Source organism: Mya arenaria, chromosome 5, assembly GCF_026914265.1.
Source record: "Mya arenaria isolate MELC-2E11 chromosome 5, ASM2691426v1".
Classification (NCBI taxonomy): Eukaryota; Metazoa; Mollusca; class Bivalvia; order Myida; family Myidae; genus Mya; species Mya arenaria.
The window spans coordinates 58156349-58164671 of record NC_069126.1 but is presented as its reverse complement, the minus strand read 5'-3'; the positions used below and the strand labels follow the sequence as shown (position 1 = coordinate 58164671).

The window sequence follows — 8323 nt, the reverse complement described above, 5'->3', positions numbered from 1 at the left end:
GAATTAAATAAATCGTGTCGACATACCAAGACGTACGCAGACAAACATAATTTAATTTCAATTTTATACCAAAAAGACATTTAATGAATAACGACTGGTTGCAGTCATACTGTGAGATTGAGGAGACCTATCGAAGAATGAGTAGCACAATTGTGTACTTTAATAAATTAACTGGTACAACAAATACCATCACAATATATGAAACAAATAGCAAACCGATTATACATCTTTAATGTTAAATAAATTACAAAAATGTTAGAACTATTACACATCCGTTCATGAATTATAACATAATGAAATTGTTCCCGTACGAAGTCTGTCTTCAAGTGTCTCGAGGGACATTGAGAGATAGAAAGTGTTCAGTATGCTGTTTAAACTGTTGAAGTTTCCAGTATAAGGCGAACTATAAATAATATAATTATGTATTGTCAAAAGAAGTGCTCAGCATTAAGTTGTATTCTCTTTTGTCCAGTCTGCAAGTGTTCCTTGAAATATTGCATCACACCATTTGAAACAATTTAAACGTTTTAATTCCTCCACTTTCACAATTGTTAACATATAGAGTTGTTCAATGTGATACAAAGATTTCATGAAAAGAGATACCACCTTTGTATTTATGTCTTTTGATGTAATATTTATCAAATATCAACCAGAAACAAACATAACATTTTGTTAGTCTTAAGTACAATTTATATCAAAGCAACCGCGTATTGGATTTATTTTCAGTCATAGTTCAGGGATAAAGTTTTGATTTCTGTCTAATAACTTCATTTATATGTTGATGATTTTAATTGCAAATTCGGACCTTTGTTTGGGTACCTTATTTATCATTATAAACAAAAATCTTCATGTGTGTAGGTGTTTGGAATTGCAAATATTTGACAAATTTAGGGCAAAAAACAAGCAAATAAATATTGGCAAAGGCAGTAATTCATCTTAGTATCAATTGTACATATTTCGTCAGCATAGTCTCATTTCCTTATATTGTTGCAAAGACAATCGTTGTCTAATAATATAATAATGAATCGTACATAATAAGTGAGTTATTTTTATATTTGTAAAAGGTTTACATAAAAATAAAGAAATTGGCGCTTGACTAATTTGCCTGAACATTGTGCATACGAACTGTTACTTACAGCTTTTAAATCTAACATGCATGTACACATAAACAATAATGCAAAAATAGCTGAGTCATTAAATACCATTGCACTCAAATATTTTTTGATAGGAAATCAGATTCATACTTTAAAAGGTTATGGAGATTTTAACATGAACTTATTCAAACAATAGTGTTTCCCACCATATGTAATAGATGTGAAAAATGTTTTCATAGTTGACCTTTCGCAACAACAGTTATTGCAACTGGTTTTGTCCTCATGCAACATACAGATGATCTATATCGACATGAATTATGTTATTGACAATAAATAACTAAGAATGTAATTTATTATCACTCAGATATTTCAAATATAGTGTCAGAGTTTCTTAGCTACATATACTTCATTGAGCATGTGCAATAAATAATCTTTTCAAAACTTTAGGAATGTTTTTGTTTCAATTATATAAGTAGATGAGTAAATGTTTGCCCATGATATTCCTAAATTTGATTTATTTATTTTTTTTGTAAAAATCTTCTGTGCAATTATTATCGTTATCTTAAAATATGATAATGCTTGTGATAAAAATACGTTTATGTTTGTTACATATTCTGTATTTCCGTAGATGACAACTATAGCTCTAATAATGTATTGCTATAGTTTTAAATATAGAATATTGGGCTTCAATGGTGCAGAAAAATATGGTTTGTATCTGTGTTTACTTATAACGTCATTAATCTACAAGAGTTTTGCAAACAAACATTGTTGTCAATCTTTCAATTGAGCACCAGATAATTAACATTGAGAATGCTTCTTTATAGTGATGTTTTGTATTAGTCTTTATAAAGTGAACTTATAGTTATTATACTTTAAATTCAGTCAAATACCTGCACTCAGAGAGAATGAATTCATTAATATCTCAGTGATTAATATTTTGGGCTGCAATAGAACTTGGCTGTCTTCCGGCCTATTTAAAACATAGATTCATTGAGAAATTTACTTTACAAAATTCAGTTAGTAATTTTAATTAGAAAAATGCAAAGCTTTTGTGTTTAAATCAATTTGCTTTTAATTGGATTAAAAAAAATTCTGGCTGGAGTGTGGGTTGTTTGCATATAAATGTATAGGGAAATTGCTTGTGAAATGTGTGCAAAGATGTGTAGAACTGAACCATTTGATGCTTTATATACCATTCGATTCTAGATCCAGTTGAAAAACCTCGTAATAGCATTTTGGGCAAAAAATGCGCTTAGATGGCATTCAGTGAGATTTGAAAACCTGACACAGACTATCAGATGGAGCTAACTTCTGATGTATGCATATATATGTAGGATCAGTCAAAAGTGACACAAAATGCTGGGACGGGTTAACTTATAGGGACCAAACTGCTTTGTTTAAAATGTGTCATTGTGGCAAGAAATCTATCACATTTCACTAAAAGGTTATCACTATTAAATGCATGAATTTTGTCTGGTAAACACAATATTCCATTTACTGATTTTCATAACTTTCGCTTTTTCGATTTTAAAAACGAGAATGAGTCGACTACATCATATTGAGCTATTTTGGGTGTATGAAGGACTGATCGAATGTGTTTGTGTATTTTTAAAAAAGTATGGACGGGATTACCTAAATGTACGTGTTCACTTAACGTTAAGTACCAGGATGTGGTCCAGGATGCCGTATCTGTATTTACGATTAAGAATGCCACTTCAGATCGATATGTTGTTTTAGTCTAAGCTAAGTGATACACATTGTTTGTTATACTTTAATTTAAGTCTAACACCCTTACTCAAAGAGAAAAAAAACCCATAAATATCTGAGAGATTTTATATTTTTGCTGAACTAGAACTTTTCTATCATCCAATCTAATGTAACATGGATGCCTTGAAAAATTATTTGTGCAGCATTTCAAAGTGAGTAAATTTTCTAAGGAGAAACGCGACATACCTTTATTGTTTTAATGAATTGGGTTGGAACGTAAATTGACGGAAATGTATGGTTGTCATACACGTGTAATGCTAGAAATTACAAAACAATATTATTGTTCATGTCTTGTGTATCTATTAATTAATTTGTCCACTGTGGTCATCTTAAATCATTTTAAATGACGTCAAAGCCTTCCAAATTACATAAAGATAGAACAAACATTTACCTTTCACTCCTTCTATGTCTCACTTGACGTATTAAGCATAATTTATTATAACGTTTCCAGCAATAATATTTCAAGACCGTAGATTCAGTGCCTTAGTTCATATAAAGAGGAGTGTAATGAAGTTGAAGAAGATCTACGTCTACTTAAACTATATGGCGGTGGATGCTGTTGTATTGGTTACTGCATACCATATTATACACATCGTTTATCAATGTTGGTCTCCTAACGATCCGGCGATCAGCTTTAACAAAAATCACGTGAAAATATTTAAAAGTTTAGTGAAGAATAATTACACCATCTCAGTTCATGGAAATCAGATAGTTTTACTATATACAGTCTGCACTGGATATTTCAGCATTGTTGTAAACGGGATCCTCTGTAAACAAATGAGAACATACGTTTATGAGATCATTAGATCATGTATTATGAAGACATCATGTATTTTAATTATTATGAAGACATATTATATTTCACAGTTCAAGTTATATTGAATTAAGTTGTATGAATGCTAAAGACATTGTGCACTGCGATTGTTATTCTTACAGTATGTTTTATCTAAGGTAACCAAACGGTTTTAATAGTATCAATCAATTAATGTATGCCAAAAACCTTGTCAAACATAACATTATTATCAATATTTTATGGGTGTATGAACTATTTATAGAACAAAAATAAGTATAGAATAAATTGTTGGTACTTTTTTTGACATTCTCGTAGTCTGCAATGGATGCTGAATTGTCCAACGACGTGTACACGTGTGATGTGTTGGGGCTTAAAGGCAAACACATATATAAAGGGTCGACGCTGATTGATTACATGGGCATAAATTATGGAAGTGATTTGATACATCTACATAAAATAAAGCTCCTATTTAACAGATCTATTTAAACATTAAAGTTAAATATAAATGACTAATCACGCAGTTGAAACATTGTCAATTAGCAGTCCAATGGATCAGTGGACCACGTGCAATTTTAAGGGTGGTTTAAACTATGACATTGTTTGATACTACAATAAAACTGAGATCGCTCGTGGACGAGCTGAAACCTCGAGGGAACCGATGTTTCGAACGTCCCGAGTTTCAATTTTCCAGTCTGTTATGAAATATCTTTCAGTGTATTTTAAATCGCTCATATGTTCAAAGGCTATCTTATACTAAATTGTTTGATTATTCTGGAACATGCGTTCGGAAAAAAGTGTGAACTTAGACCTCGAGGGAGCCTTACGGTTTTGTGCATGATTTGTGTATTTGGGACCGGCTATCTTGCTCGAGTCCTCGACCTATTTCGGTTTCGATACAGCGTCAGTATATTTTATATGAAAATAGAAGAAAAAATGTTCGGGACCAAGCTCCGACCTCGAGGGACCGCCGGTTCTCGAACGACCGTTTGTTCGAACGACCTCAGTTTTACTCTAGTTATATGCATAAATATATCTATAAAACTAGCTAATCAACGGTTTTGTCAGTTCATTTATACATAATGGCCTTTGCAAACATCTGCCAATAGCATGTTGAAGAACATGAGAAATACTTTCTCATATTTCCATTGCACTTCTGAAAGCTCTTTAAATGTAAACGAGATTCGTTAAGCTAGCAGGTTTCTAACAAGATATAACACCAATTTATATCCTATTTTTTTCAAAACAAATATATAATTTTTATAACAATGCCTCCGATTCTACATGATTTTTTAAAACAAATTTTTGATGTTAAACATACATTTATTACAAAAAAGTGTCCGAGCTATTTGAAAAGCATAGCATATGTCATATGACAGTATCTTAATATATTAAAGTTATAAAAATGAACTGCTTACCAATCGTTTCCAGTATCTGAAAAAAATTTAAAAAAATTTAGACTCATCTTACGTTTTCTATGTAATCGAACGAAAACTTTATACGTTTACGATTTATATTTAGTGTTTAAGGTTTGATAAACTTAATTGCGGTTGGAAAACATTTTTTACATATGTTTATTTTCAAAGATTTGCGAAATCATAAAATTGCCTAACTCAATTTTATCCCGTCATTCTTTTTTATTACCCCACAGTCGTATCCACCAATTGCTCGAATTAGTTTAATTTAAAACTGGTGTCTTATCATGGCTGATCTAGATTAAGAATTGACTTGCAAAAACACTAGTTTAGGTTTCCAATAGTCGGTTGTATACATAAGGAGTAATAGGTTTAAAAAGTAAAGAAAATGACGATGAAATTCGTTGTGTTTTTTTCAACACAAGATGTGCATAATGATATAACTTTTTTTCTTTCCTTACTAAGAGCGTCGTATACCGTCTTGTCATTTGTCATTTGGGTCGTTTTGTATGCAATCGCATCGTGATATCCAGCGTTTTCCGTACCATGTCTGAAATACCCAGAGCTGTATTGTGAAAATACACAAATATTTATTCATGAGTGTACGGACTGCTCATGCATTGATGTTATAAAAATGTCTGAACTTGATAAAAGCAAACACATAGGGGATCATATCTCTTATTAATATGATGGTTTTTCGTAAAGTTTTACAAAAGAACGCAATGACCTGAATTGAAAGACAAAATTCCAGCATATAAATAACAAATTCTTTTCCTGGCCTTTTCATTCCCCACAACTTACCCCGTTTGTCTTGATGCTGAACCTGTTAGTAAAACACTATGCATTATTTGTTTATATACAAACACTAGTTGTATATCATATATATTTAAATTAATATATGAACTTATTAAAAAATCACATTAGTTTTTATCCTATAAACAAAAACCAAAGACACCAGTTTTTACAAATATTAAAACTCATTTACGATATTCTTCATACCAGAAATACTTTCCGTTAAATATTGCGCGATTAAGTATTTTGTTGTAAACCAAAATAAATAATAGAAAAACAATAGGGTCACGATATTCCGACCAAATTTCATCATTTGTTTAAAAGTCTGCCATCAAGAATGTTACTACACTATGTATTGATTACGCTGACTCACGACGTAATACAGTAAACATATCGACCACAAAAGCTTACCGTGACGTGTTCATCTATAAGCATTACTTTTCAAAGTGCAACTCTTGAAGATTGTATTTCAAAGATTACAAATGAAACAAAACACTTCAAATGTCATATTATTTTCAAAACAAACACGTTTATGTACGCTATTTATCAAGTCCATTGCAAGTACATAAGTACCTAAATGTCTATAGTTCACCTTTGCTTACATGTAAGTAACTTCGGAAAAAATCCGTTTGTATAGTAACTCCCCTTAAAATACGAGCAGCGAATAGCATTTACTGTTTTACATCTCGTCTTCAATAAAATATTATAGTTCCTGTTTTGATTTCGGTGTATTTTGCAGGGCCATGGTCTCAATGCCATATTTTGGATAATACATGTGCATACTGTGCAACACAATACAGAATAGGTGAACCAAAAGCCACCCACGCCTAATAATGAACTTTTTCAATTTCGTGATTGTATTAATGCGTGCTTTAATGGTACAGTATATTTCCTTCAAAGAACAAAGAAGACTACCAAGTACTAAGTATACTTTGACAAGTATTGCAATAATCCCAGCTATTAAACCAACAACACTTGTTGTGCATTTTGTGGCTTATATGTGACACTCTTATTCAAAATCAATACGAGTACATTTATAACAAACATCAATTTTGACTGATAACCTTTAACGAGTTACTAAATAATGCATTTATGGAAGATATCAATTACCTATTACAAGATTGTAACAGTGTATTTAATAGCAGAAAGCGCATAAATATTAAATGATTGGTAAATGCCAAAATATTTAGTAACTGTGTTATTATATAGTCTCTCAAGGTAGAACTACTGTGTTTCATGCTTACTTCCTTAATTTCAACTCAATATCCTTCATAAGAACCATTGTTTTCTACATTTATTCATCCTTTTTGGACTTTTAAAACAATGTTATTAAATGTGGAAAATCTTATTTAGGAGTAAGAGTGTATATTTTAAAGACGATTTTGGTAGCATACATCAACATAATTATACTGATGAAATGCATTTAAAATAGGCCTTACTAGATTGTATTTATTAAACAGTTAATCTCATTGAATAGTATCTATTTAATTAACATACACGCAGTAATGCTCATAGATCTATGTCATTTATATTACCATACGTAATGCAATTGTTTTTCGCTTACTCATTCGTTTTTTTTAAATGTGCATACAGATATAACAATATTGTATTTCCTTACTTAGTGCGTCGTATACAGTCTTGTCATTTGTCATTTGGATCGTTTCGTAAGTAATCACATCGTGACATTCAGCGTTTCCTGTGCCATGCCTGAAATACTCAAAGCTGTATATGATGTTTTACATATCAAGATGGTAAAAAAACTGTTTTAATTGAAAAGAAATAGTGTGTCAGGACTGCTTACTTGCGTTAAGTTATAAGAATGTCTAAACATGATAAAATTAAACACGTGGAGAATCATATCACTCATAAATATAATGGAATTTCGTACAATTTAAAAAAACAAACGCAATGACCTGAATGGAAATGAATGATGCCAGCCTTTTACTAATTTATCGTTTCCATGCCCTTTTTTCCCCACAACTTACCCGGTTTGCCTTGAAGCTGAACCTGTAAATAAAACAGTAGACATTATTTTGCAATGTATTTATATAAGCACTTATTGTATAACATAAACATTTAAACTACATGAACGTATTTTAAAAAGTTGCACTAGGCTTAAACATATTAACATACACCAAAGCCACGAGATTTTGCAAAAATTCTCATTTACGAATTACTTTATACAACAAAGACTATTCGTTAAATATTGCACGAATTAGTCCTTTGCGGTAAACAAAAAATGATATAAAAACAGTATGTTCACGATATTCTGACCCACTTTCTTTATTGATTTAATAGGGTGCCATCAAGAGTGTTATAACACCATTTGTTGACATCGAAACCTTACGACGAAATACAGAAATTTTACCGACCAAAAAAGCTTACCGTGAAGATTTCATTGGAGCTTTAAGCATTACTTTTCAAAGTGGAACTCTCGAAAATCGTATCAACAAGTTTTCAAATAA

At 31.1% G+C, this 8323-nt stretch overlaps 1 long non-coding RNA gene across 1 annotated transcript; it reads right to left on the bottom strand.

The window, feature by feature from the left end:
* Positions 1–215: 215 nt before the first annotated feature.
* On the bottom strand, positions 216–5617 carry LOC128234919 (uncharacterized). The gene is made up of 4 exons (XR_008261068.1): positions 5528–5617; positions 5070–5085; positions 3950–4023; positions 216–3628 (listed from the first exon to the last, which is right to left on the bottom strand). It is a non-coding gene; the product is annotated as an uncharacterized LOC128234919 (long non-coding RNA).
* Between the last annotated feature and the right edge of the window lie 2706 nt (positions 5618–8323).